The sequence below is a fragment of the Chlorocebus sabaeus genome, chromosome 14 (assembly GCF_047675955.1).
Source record: "Chlorocebus sabaeus isolate Y175 chromosome 14, mChlSab1.0.hap1, whole genome shotgun sequence".
NCBI classification, from domain to species: Eukaryota; Metazoa; Chordata; class Mammalia; order Primates; family Cercopithecidae; genus Chlorocebus; species Chlorocebus sabaeus.
Genome location: NC_132917.1, coordinates 101,952,292 through 101,965,558, shown reverse-complemented (window position 1 = coordinate 101,965,558; position 13,267 = coordinate 101,952,292).

Below are 13,267 nucleotides of genomic sequence, written 5' to 3'. Positions count from 1 at the left end.
GTGGGGGAGCTTTCTGAGCCAGGATGAGCCAGGAGAAGGAAATTCACAAGGTAATGTCATCAGTTAAGGCAAGGACCGGCCATTTTCACTTCTTTTGTGGTGGAATGTCATCGGTTAAGGCAAGGAACAGGCCATTTTCACTTCTGTGATTCTTCAGTTACTTCAGGCCATTTGGGCGTATAAGTGCAGGTCACAGGGAATACATGGCTTAGTTTGGGCTCAGAGGCCTGACATTCCTGCCTTCTTATGTTAATAAGAAAAATAACATAAAATAGTATTGAAGTGTTGGGGCAACGAAAAAATTTTTTGGGGGTATGGCATGGAGAGATAATGGACCACATTTCTCAGGGCTGCTTTGAGTGGGATTAGGGGCGGTGTGGGAACCTAGAGTGGGAAAGGTGAAGTTGAAGGAGGATTTTGGGGTCAGGGGTGATATTTGGGGTTGTTAGAAGGAGGATTTGTCACATAGAATGATTGGCGATGGCCTGGATACGGTTTTGGATGAATTGAGAAACTAAACGGAAGATACAAGATTCGAATAAAAGGAGAAAAATAGGTATTAAAGGACTAAGAACTGGGAGGACCCAGGACATCCAATTAGAGAGTGCCCAAGCGGGTTCAGCATAATTACTTGCTTGGTTGGCAAGTTTTGGGGCTCTATCCTTTTTTTTTTTTTTTTTTTTTGAGACGGAGTCTCGCTGTGTCACCCAGGCTGGAGTGCAGTGGCGCGATCTCAGCTCACTGCAAGCTCCGCCTCCCGGGTTCACGCCATTCTCCCGCCTCAGCCTCCGAGTAGCTGGGACTACAGACGCCGCCACCACGTCCGGCTAGTTTTTTGTATTTTTAGTAGAGACGGGGTTTCACCGTGTTAGCCAGGACGGTCTCGATCTCCTGACCTCGTGATCCACCTGCCTCGGCCTCCCAAAGTGCTGGGATTAGAGGCTTGAGCCACCACGCCCGGCCAAATCCTTGAGTTTTTTATGTTGTCATACACCAGGCCAGATTGATTTAGGTAAAAACAACACTCTTATTTAAGAACATACAGAGTCCTCCTTTTTCAGCAGTGAGTAAGTCAAGGCCTCGGCGGTTTTGGAGGACAACTGCAGCTAAAGAGTCAACTTGGGCCTGCAGTGTCAGGCCTCTGAGCCCAAGCCAAGCCATCGCATCCCCTGTGACGTGCATGTGTATGCCCAGATGGCCTGAAGTAACTGAAGAATCACAAAAGAAGTGAAAATGCTCTGCCCCACCTTAACTGATGACATTCCACCACAAAAGAAGTGAAAATGGCCGGTCCTTGCCTTAAGTGATGACATTACCTTGTGAAAGTCCTTTTCTGGGCTCATCCTGGCTCAAAAAGCTCCCCCACTGAGCACCTTGTGACTCCCACTCCTGCCCGCCAGAGAACAACTCCCGTTTGACTGTAATTTTCCTTTACCTACCCAAATCTTATAAAACGACCCCACCCTTATCTCCCTTCGCTGACTCTTTTCGGACTCAGCCCGCCTGCACCCAGGTGAAATAAACAGCCATGTTGCTCACGCAAAGCCTGTTTGGTGGTCTCTTCACATGGACACGCATGATATGGAGGACTGATAAAGTTTGTGATATGTCTGTGATGCTAGCAGAGAAGTCATTAGAGAGGCTACGGAAAGTTGTGACAGAGGTTGAAATGCTTGCTATTCCAGTACCGAGAGCAATAGTAGAGGCAGAAAGTCCTAAACTGACAAGCAAGGGAATTAGTGGAATAACTCTTCTTTGTCGTGTCGGTGTCATGAGGGGAACAGGGAGCTCTTTGGTCCCATTTGCAAATTGAATTTTGGGAGTAAGGAAAACTAGTGTGCATGTGCCTGTCCAATTAGCAGGTAGACACATGTAGGTAGAGGATCCACAGAGGAAGAAGAGGCCTTGTGCGAGGAAAAACTGGAGATGCAAAGTAAAAAGATGAGAGGGAGTGCTGAAAGGGGTGTCTTGTACCCAGACTCCTAGGGATCTAGCTAGGGCGGCAGCCGTCAGAGGTTGTAATGGGGACTGATGAGGTAACTGCGTAGAGGGGGAGGTTCGATTTTCATGGTGTATGAGAAAACATTGAGTATCTACAAGCAACCTTTCACTGTTATTCACGAGGCTGGGTATAAGTAAACAAAAAGAGGGCCTGGGAGGAGAGTCTGATGAGCAAGGGGAAGGTAGCCAAGGATGGAGTGAAATACAGGGTAAGTGTCTTCCTAAGCAATAATTACTGCTAATGTTTTCAAGTTTGCCAGTATTGACAGAGGGCTTATCTGTAATACGAAGCTGGAAGGCTCCAATTGTTTCAGTGATGTGTGTAGTTGGGCTTTGGTGATGAAGAGTAAACGAACATCGAGAAGGTGAAAGGCTACCTAGGGGAATTCCAGTGGATCTTTGCCAAGAGATACATGAAGGAGCAGCTACAGGAATAGTAGTTTGTGTTGTGAGAGGTCCAAATATGCGGGGAGCAGAGTTGATATAAGGAGAAAGGTTTTTTAAGTAAGTGCGGAGGAGGGCGGCAGCTTGCTGATGTGCAATGTCTGGGGAGGTCCTGCTGGACTTGTCTGGAAAGTAAATGAGTTCTTCAGGAGGGTAAAGGGGAGGGCTGTTAAAGGAACTTTGGAGGTGTAGGGAGACAGGAGATGTTGCCCAGTCTGCATGTAAGGCGAGGACAGCTGTGTAGGCGCTGGAAGAAAGAGAAATGCAAAGCCAGCAGTTGTTCACTAAGGAGGGATTAGAAATGGCTAAGAGAGAATGGGTAAGGTTGACAGTGTGGTGGAGATAGCTGGGGAGAGGTAGAAGGTGGCATAAGAATGGGAATGAGAATAAGAGTGAGTATAAAGTAAAGAATACAACTTCTTCAGGGGGAAAGTGTGGGAGGGTCCCCTACCAGCAAAGGTCATCTATCCACTCTAAGAGGGAGTTAAGAGTGGTGGTTTGGGGATAGCACCAAGAGATATCAACTATGATGGCTTGGAGAAACACTGTAAACCAGCAGTGTAAACAAGAGAAGGGCATTTACAAGTAGTTGAGAACGGTGAATAGGAGTATGACTAGACAGAAGATAGTAGGGATGACTAGTTTTGGGGGCTCAGTTCAAGTAGTGGCGGTGACTTTGTAAAGCCCTGTTTCAAAAAGTAGGGTAAGGACGAACAGACCTAATAGAATGAAGGGATGTATTCGGCTCATAAGTGTTATTACTGTTCTTCAGAAATGGGAGTGAGTTTAAGGGAAGTAGAGGAGAGGACTTGTGACTTCCAGGAGGAAGAGGAAGGATTAGGCTGGCTGTCTGACGGACACAGCTTTATTCTGGAACAGTGAACCCAGTGGGGAGGATCCTGCAGGCGGGTGGCAGTTGGGGTACTAGAGATGACTAAGTAGGGTCCGGTCCATCAAGGTTGTAGAGTTTAAGGGGTCAGATTCTTAACAAGAACTGATTGTCCAGCTAGGGTGTCTTCATATAGCTGAGAATCTGGAGTGGGCAAGAGAAGATTAGCAGCCTGGCGAATTCCCTGCCTAGCCTGCTGGAGGACTGGCAGATAGTTGCCTACAAGGCTGGTGTCTGGGATGAGGTTGGGGCCGAGCAAGAAAGTGTGTCCATATAAAAGTTCAAATGGACTGTACCCTGTAGCATCTCAAGGACAGGCTCTAATTCTGAGAAGGGCAAGAGGTAAAAGTACTGTCCAGTCCTTTTTAAGTTGGAGGCTGAGCTTGGTGATATGTGTCTTTAAAAGATCATTAGTCCATTCTACCTTTCCTGAAGATTGAGGATGGTAAGGTATATGAAGGTTCCACCGAATACCAAGAGCCTGAGAAACTGCTTAAGCAATGTGACTAGTAAAGGCCGATGTGTTATCAGACTGCATAGAGGTGGGAAGGCCAAACCGAGGAATTATGTCTGACAGAGGGGAAGAAATGACTGTGGTGGCCTTCTCAGACCCTCTACCCATCCAGTGAAAGTGTCTACCCAGACCAAGAGGTATTTTAGTTTTCTGACTTGGAGCATGTGAGTAAAGTCAATTTGCCAGTCCTGGGCAGGGGCAAATCCTCAAGCTTGATGTGTAGGAAAGGGAGGGGGTCTGAACAATCCTTGAGAGGTAGTAGAATAGCAGATGGAACACTGAGAAGTGATTTCCTTGAGGATAGATTTCCATGATCAAAAGGAAATGAGAGGTTCTAAGAGACGGGCTAGCAACTTGTAACCTACATGGAAGAGGTTATGAAATGACGACAGAGTAGAATGGGCCTGTGAGGCTGGAAGGAGACATTTTCCTTGGTCTAAGAACCATTTGCCTTGTTTGGGAAGAGATTGATAGATGGACATTTCAGTGGGGGAGTAGGTGGGAGTGACCAATGTGAAGGAGAAAAACTGGCCACTAGCTGCTTTTCTAGCCACTTTATCAGCATAAGCATTGCCTAGAGCAAAGGGATCTGATGCCTTCTGATGGCCCTTGCAGTGGATGACTCCAGCTTCCTTTGGAAGTAAAGTGGCCTTGAGCAGAGTTTTTATTAAAGAGGCATTAATGATGGAAGACCCTTGCATAGTGAGGAAACCTCTTTCAGCCCATATAACAGCATGGTGGTGCAGCATATGGAATGCATATTTAGAGTCAGTATAAATATTGACGCATAGTCCCTTTGCAAGAGTAAGGGCCCAAGTTAAGGCAACTAGTTCAGCTTGCTGTGAGAGGTAGTGGAGGGGGGCAGAGTGGTAGCCTCAATGATAGATGTGGAAGATACTATAGCATAGCCTGCCTTTGCTGGTGAATGGCGATTAGGCCTGGTGGAACTGCCATCAATAAACCAAATGTGATCAGGGTGAGGAACAGAAGGAAATATGGGGAAATGGGGTGAATGTCAGGTGGATCACAGAGATACAGTCATGGGGGTCAGGTGTGGTATCTGGAATAATGTGGGAGGCCAGATTGAAGTCCAGGCCAGGAACAATGGTAGCTGTGGGAGATTCAACAAAGAGTGAGTATAGCTGAAGGAGCCGGGGAACAGAAAGTATATGTGTCAGGTGTGAGGAAGAAAATAGATTTTGGAAGTTATGAGAGCTGTAGAGAGTGAGTTGAGCATAGTTTGTGATTTTTAGGGCCTCTAAAAGTATTAGGGCAGGTGCAGCCGCTGCACGGAGACATCATGGCCAGCCTAAAACAGTAAGGACAAGTTGTATAGACAAAAACATTACAGGATGTGGTCCTGGCCCTTGTGTAAGAATTCCAACTGCATAGCCCTGCACTTTGGCTGTGTGTAATGAAAAGGGTTGAGATGAGTCAGGGACAGCTAGGGTGGGGGTAGTCTCTAAAGCTGTCTTCAAGGAATGGAAAGAGGAGTGGGGGAAGGATTTAGGATCTGTGGGGTCAGCTAGGTTTCCTTTTGTGAGTTTATGTAATGGTTTTGTTAGGATGGCAAAACCAGGTATCCAAAGGCAAAAATATCCAACCATGCCTAGGAAGGAAAGGAGTTGTTGTTTTGTAGAAGGTGTTGGGGTTTGAGAGATCAGTCGGACACGATCGGCAGGGAGAGCACGTGTGTTTTTATGAAGAATTATACCGAGGTGGGTAATGGATGAAGAAGAAATTTGAGCTTTGGAGGGGGATACCCGAGATTCTTTGGAGAATAAATGTTGAAGGAGCAGGAGGCTATCTTGTTGAGAAGATTCAAAGGAGGGGCTACAAAGAAGAAGGTCATCAATATATTGAATAAGGTGAGAAGTGGAGGGGTGGAAAGAAAATAAATCATGAGAGAGAGCTTGGCTGAAGTAATGAGGGCTGTTCGGCCTTGTGGCAGCACAGCCCAGGTAAGCTGCTGGGACTGATGGGTGTCAGGGTAAGTCCAGGTAAAAGCAAAGAGAGGCTGGGACGAGGGGTGCAGGGGAATAGTGAAAAAAGCATCTTTAAGATCAAGAACGGAATAGTGAGTGGTGGAGGAAGGTATTGAGGACAAAAAAGTGTACAGTTTGGGCACTACAGGGTGGATAGGCAAAGCAATTTGGTTGATAAGGTGCAGATTCTGAACTAACCTGTAAGGCTTGTCCGGTTTTTGGACAGGTAAAATCAGGGAATTGTAAGGAGAGTTTATAGGTTTCAGAAGCCTATGCTGTAACAGGCGAGTGATAACAGGATTTAATCCTTTTAAAGTGTGCTGTGGGATGGGATATTGGCATTGAGTGGGGTAAGGGTGATTAGGTTTTAATGGGATGGTAATGGGCATGTGATCAGTTGCCAGGGAGGGAGTAGAGATGTCCCATACTTGTGGGTTAAGGTGGGGGGATACGAGAGGAAGACGCAAAGAAGGCTTTGGGTTGGGAAGAAGGATGACAATGAGATGTCACTGTAGTCCAGGAATAGTCAGGGAAGCAGATAATTTGGTTAAAATGTCTTGGCCTAATAAGGGAACTGGGCAGGTGGGGATCAATGAAAGAGTGCATAACAGAAGGTTGTCCAAGTTGGCACCAGAGTGGGGGAGTTTTAAGAGGTTTTGATGCTTGGCCATCAATACCTACAACAGTTATAGGGGCAAGGGAAACAGGCCCTTGAAAAGAAGGTAATGTGGAGTGGGTAGCCCCTGTATCGATTAAACAGGGGACAGACTTACCCTCTACTGTAAGAGTTACCCGAAGCTCAGCGTCCGTGATAGTCCAGGGGGGCTTCCAAGGCGATTGGGCAGCGTCAGTCTTCAGCTGCTAAGCTGAGGAGATCTGGGAAGGAGTCGGCCAAGGAACGTTGGGTTTTGGCTCCAGGGGCTTTAGCAGTGGTGGCGATGTGAGTTGGACAGTCTGACCTCCAGTGGTGGCCCACACAGACAAGGCAGGGCTTAGGAGGAATCCTGGGCTGCAGGCATTCCTGGGCCCAGTGGCCAGGCTTTTGGCATTTGAAGCAAGGCCCACAAGGATGTTTTGAAAGAGCTCCTGGGAGCTGTGGCTTGGATGTTCTGAAGTTTTTGTATGCTGGAGACGTGGTTGTGGGTTGTCTTACAGCGGAGGCAAGTAGCTATAAGTCAGAAATGTGTTGCTGTCTGGCTACCTCCTGTCTATTATTGTACACCTTGAAGGCGAGGTTGATTAATTCCTGTTTTGGGGTTTGAGAGCCGGATTCTAATTTTTGAAGCTTTTTTCTAATGTCAGGAGCTGACTGGGTGATAAAATGCATATTAAGAATAAGTCAGCCTTCTAACCCCTCTGGGTCTAGGGCGGTAAAGCATCTAAGGGTTGTTACTTAGCAGGTCATGAACTGGGCTGGGTTTTCATCTTTACCTTGGGTAGTTTATTTAAGTTTGTCATAATTAACAGCTTTGTAAGCTGCCTTTTTAACCCCTTCAATTAGGCAGGAAACCATGTAATTTTGCCTAGCTGTACCTGGGGAATCTGCCTGATAGTTCCATTGGGGATCTTCTTGGGGAACTGCTCGAATGCCTTCTTGGAGGTCTGGCTCATGGAGCTGGTGGTTGTCAGCGTGAGACTGGGCTAGAGAAAAAACTCTTTCCTATTCATCTGGGGAGAGGGTAGAAGTTAGGATGACATTTAAGTCACTCCAGGTTAAATTGTAGATTGGAGTTAGATACCAGAATTCCTGTATATATTTAGCGGGGTCTGAAGACAAAGAGCCTAAATGCTGACTGATCTGAGAGAGGTCTGATAGAGAAAAAGGTATATGTACCCTGACTATGACTTCAGCTTCAGCCATTTCTCTAAGAGGAAATTTTGGGCAGGTGGGGAAGAGCTAGTCACGGAACTAAACTGTAAGATGGACTGGGTGTGAAGAGGGGAGGTGATAGAAGGATTATAGGGTGGAGGAGCAGAGGCTGAGGAAGAATTGGGACTTAGCTCGGCCTGGTGACAAGCAACCTGGGGAGGAGGGGAGAGGTCAGATGGGTCTGTAGAAAAGGAAGACTGGAAAGACTCAGTGATGCTTGGGGTTGGGACTGAGGGGACAGGCAGGAGGGAAAGAAGGAGGATTTGGGAGGAATCGCATTGGGAACAGAGACTAGGGAGGGAAGGAAGTGTGAAAAATGCCTGGATGTAAGGCACCTCAGACCATTTGCCCGTTTTTGGACAAAAATTGTCTTGGTCTCGTAGGATGGAGAAATCAAAAGTGCCATTTTCTGGCCATTTAGAACCATTGTCAAGTTTGTATTGGGACCAAGCAGTGTTGCAGAAGAAAATAAGATGCTTAGATTTTAGGTCAGGCAAGAGTTGAAGAGGTTTTAAATTCTTGAGAACACAGGCTAAGGGAGGAGGAGGAGGAATGGAGGGTAGAAGGTTGCCCATAGTGAAGGAGGAAAGTTTAAAGAGAAGGGGAGAGACAGAGAAGGGGGGTGGGAAGCAGCCCTGGGCTGTAGTGTGAGTGAGCAGCCAAAGCAGGTGTCCCCGCAATTGACTTGCCACCAAGGGAATATGGGTGAATGACCAAGGCAGGCATCCCCGCAGACATCAGACACCAGTGGAACATGGGTGAATACTCAGGCATCCCCGCAATGATTAAACACAGAGGGAAGGCTGCCTTCCCGAGTCCACGACTGGTGCCGGAGTTTTGGGTCTATGGATAAAATGTGTCTCCTTTGTCTCTACCAGAAAATGAAAGGAATTGAAATTAAGAGAAGGGAGAGATTGAAGAGCGGTGCCAAGATTGAAAGGAGAAAGAGGTTGAGGGATAGTGAGAGATGTTGGAGAAGAGAGTAAAGAGAGGCCGCTTAACGGATTTAAAATTGCCGAGATGTTCCTTGGGCTGGTTGGTCTGAGGACCCAAGGTCCTAGGTGGATCTTTCTCATGGAGCAAAGAGCAGGAGGATAGGGGATTGATCTCCCAAGGAAGGTCCCCCGATACGAGTCACAGCACCAAAATGTCACTCGCGTCCGTGTGAAGAGACCACCAAACAGGTTTTGTGTGAGCAACGAGGCTGTTTATTTCACCTGGGTGCAGGCGGGCTGAGTCTGAAAAGAGAGTCAGCGAAGGGAGATAAGGGTGGGGCCGTTTTATAGGATTTGGGTAGGTTAAGGAAAATTACAGTCAAAGGGGGTTGTTCTCTGGCAGGCAGGAGTGGGGGTCACAAGGTGCTCAGTGGGGGAGTTTTTGAGCCAGGATGAGCCAGGAAAAGGACTTTCACAAGGTAATGTCATCAGTTAAGGCAAGGACTGGCCATTTTCACTTCTTTTGTGGTGGAATGTCATAAGGCAAGGAACAGGCCATTTTCACTTCTTTTGTGATTCTTCAGTTACTTCAGGCCATCTGGGCGTATATGTGCAGGTCACAGGGGATACGATGGCTTAGCTTGGGCTCAGAGGCCTGACACTGGCATCCTTATAAGAAAAGAGACAGAGACACCAGGGATGGTGTATACGGAGGAATGCCCAAGTGAGGACACGGTGAGCGGGCAGCCATCTGCAAGCCGAGGAGAGAGGCCTCACCAGAAACCAAATGTGTGGCTGCTTTGATCCTCTACTTCTGTAGCAGGACGAGCCACAGATCAAACTCCTCAGACACCGAGTTAAAGAAGGAAGGGGTTTATTTGGCTGGGGTCATTGGCAAGACTCCTGTCTCAAGAGCTGAGCCCCCTGAATGAGCAATTCCTGTCCCTTTTAAGGGCTCACAACTCTAAGGGGGTGCGTGTGAGAGGGTCGTGATTGATTGAGCAAGCAGAGGGTATGTGACTGGAGGCTGCATGCACTAGTAATTAGATCGGAACAAAACAGGACAGGGATTTTCACAGTGCATTTCTATACAATGTCCGTAATCTATAGATAACAGAACCGATTAGGTCAGGGGTCGATCTTTAACTACCAGGCCCAGGGTGCGGCGCCGGGCTGTCTGCCTGTGGATTTCATTTCTGCCTTTTAGTTTTTACTTCTTCTTTATTTAGAGGCAGAAATTGGGCATAAGACGATATGAGGGGTGGGCTCCTCCCTTATTCCCTGCTTTTGAGACTCTCACTCATTTTATTAGTGGGAGTTTTCACTTTCATTTTCACTACCCATGTCTTCTCGCAAGACAGATCGATAGTGATTCATATAGTACACTTGGGCTGAGGCATTTTGGTGAACTAAGGTAGTGATGAAGCTTTTCATCATTTGAAGAAGTACAGGTAGCAAACAAGGGAGCAGTAAGCAGGTTCGTATTATTATTATTATTATAACTCCTATTATAAGAGTTTTAAATCCTCCTAGCGCTGGGAACCATTTTCCAAACATGGCCCTAGGATCAAATCCATGCCACACTCGCATGGGCACATGAGCCAGGTTTGTCATATCTCTAACTATGTCTCCAACTACTTGCCCTTGATCATCTATTTGTAGACAGCAAATTGGTAAGGTTAAATTTCCCACAGACCCCTCCTTCAGCTGCTAGCAAGAAGTCGAGAGCCAATCTATTTTGATAGATAGCATTTCTCATCTGAGTTTCTTGCCAGGCCAGAATAGTCAAGGCTCTGCCGGTTTTATTAGTGATTATTTCTAAGACAGCTTGTAACCATATGATTTGGTTGATCATGTAAGTGGGGATCCAGTATCCCCATGAGCCATCTTGTGCCCAAGTAGCAGGCCCATAATATTGTATGATTCTCTCAGGGGGCCATTCATCATCTTTCCTATTTCCTATAGCTATGCTTCTCTTTCCGCGGGAAGCATAAACAAGGAAACCCAGGAGTTCACCTGTTTTCATGGGCAGTAAGAAGAAAGATGGTTTAATAGTGCCAATAACACAACTACCTGCCCACTGGTCAGGTAATTTGGCATAAGCTCTATGCCCACATATCCAATACAATCCAGTGGGGGCTGTCCAGTCCCAGTGGGACTCCGGGTGGGTCCACACAGTTTGCAACTTTGGGAATTTGCTAAATGGATTCCTCTCCGTTTGATTTGAACTCCACCAAGTGACTGCTTTTGTGGTACCATTATACAGTTTCTGTCCCAGACAACTAAGTCGTCCTACGGGGTGAGTGAATTCTTTTCCTTCTCTATGTAATATTGTCCAATAATTGAGGCTTTCAGGACCCAGAAATTATCAGGGTGATTCTTTTGAGCTGGGAATTCATTAGGAACTGGGTCTGTAGGTACTAATTTGCTGGCTTCCCATGGCCATTGATCTCCCATTACAGTTCCTCCACATACACAACATGAAGTGACATTGAGAGACTGGGCTACATGCTTGGCTAATTGCAGAAACAAATTTCTTGTTTTTCCTGGAATTTCTGCTACTGGTACATTCAGTTCATCATAGAAAGTTTGAAACACTGGCTCAGGAGAGCGTTTGTAAACTTCTCCTCGAACCAAGATATTTACTCGAGGATCCAATCCGGTCCCATCGATTCCTAAGGTCACCTGCTCCCCTTTTTTCCAGTGAGGATCAAGGGGATTGGTTATTACTAGCTCTGAGGGGTTACATTGTCCCTTAGTGCAGGAAGGGCCATTTTTTCCATTCTGATGGTGGACTAGATCCTTTTCTTTTTTTTTTTTTTTTTGAGGCGGAGTGTAGCTCTGTCGCCCAGGCTGGAGTGCAGTGGCTGGATCTCAGCTCACTGCAAGCTCCGCCTCCCGGGTTCACGCCATTCTCCGGCCTCAGCCTCCCGAGTAGCTGGGACTACAGGCGCCCGCCTCCTCGCCCGGCTAGTTTTTTGTATTTTTTAGTAGAGACGGGGTTTCACCGTGTTAACCAGGATGGTCTCGATCTCTTGACCTCGTGATCCGCCCGTCTCAGCCTCCCAAAGTGCTGGGATTACAGGCTTGAGCCACCGCGCCCGGCCGATCCTTTTCATTTTTTATCCAAGTGGCCCAAATGACACAAGACCAGTATCCACATTCATTTCCACACAGTCCTAATTCATGACAAATGTACTTATGTTTGGTCATATGGCCTTTTTCCTGATTAAAAGAGTCACATCCCCTTCCTAACTTATTGCTGTTAATGACAGTGCAGGCATCAGATTTCAAGATTATGCATTTGGGCACCCCTTTTTCTTCTGTTCTGGCTAATACTTTACTTGTATCATTTATGAGTCCCCACCAGTCTTCAGTCCTTAATCCTATTTCAAAAACTGTGGACATGAGAGGCTCAGGGGTCATAACACACATCTGGTAGATCGTTTCCTGGGCTACATACCTTGTACTGAGTGTCCTTACATAAACATGTTCCTTTTAAAGTTCCTTGGCATTCATAGCAACTATAGAACAGAAAGATTGTTTTAACTTGTTGACCTGCCTCGGTAGCCTGATGTATACACTGAGAGCAGTCCTCCATGCGGGGAAAATCAGTGGAAGTGTTTACAAGTCCAAATTATGAGGAAAATGAGTCCCATGATGATTCTCCTCATGCTTCAGCTGTGCATAGACCAGTCAGCTTCCAGGTGTGACTGGAGCAGGGCTTGTCGTCCTCCTCAGAGTCACTTGCAGGGGTTGTCCGGGCTCAGTTTTGCCTCCCAGGTTTCATCGGCTGCAGGTTTCACACGCTGTGGTGGATCCAGGCTGGGATTCCTTCTACCTTTACAGCCGTGGGGGTGGTCAGGATGATGGTCTGAGGTCCTTTCCACCGTGGCCGCAAAGGGGCTATGTTCCAGTCCTTGATCCACTCGAGATCACCTGGAGAGAAAGGGTGAACTGGGGAGAATAAGCTGATGGGACACCTCTCATTTACCCAAGTTGAGATTGTTTGTGTAATTTTTCCTAAAGCCTTAGCTGTCCCTGTAATTCAATTTCACCTAACTCTCGAGGAGTGCCTGGAAGCTCCCATAGTATAAAAGGAGGCCTATGATACAATATTTCATAAGGGGAGTATCCTGTTTTCTTAGAAGGAGTGCATCTAATTTTAAACAATACCGTAGGAAGAGCCTGTATCCACTTTAATCCTGTTTCCTGACATACTTTCCCTAAACTATTTTTGACAGTCTGATTCATTCGCTCCACCCTTCCGGAACTCTGCGGTCGGTAGGAAGCATGTAGCCTACCTGGAATCAATTCCAGGTGATTCCTAATGCCTTTGCTGTCTTCTGTACTGAGTCAGCCACAAACTCTGGCCCGTTATCTGAGCCGATTCGTAGGGGCAGTCCAAACCTAGGAATAAGATCTCGGAGGAGCACACAGGTTACCTCGTAGGCCTTTTCAGTTCATGTTGGATAAGCTCCACCCACCCAGAGTATGTATGCACAAGAACCAGCAAGTACTTATCTCCACATTTTGGCATTTCTGTGAAATCTACCTCAAAAGAAGATCCTCAAAAGAAGCCACTCCATAAGCTTGTATGCTGGGTGGAACAGTGGGGCCTTGCCTCAC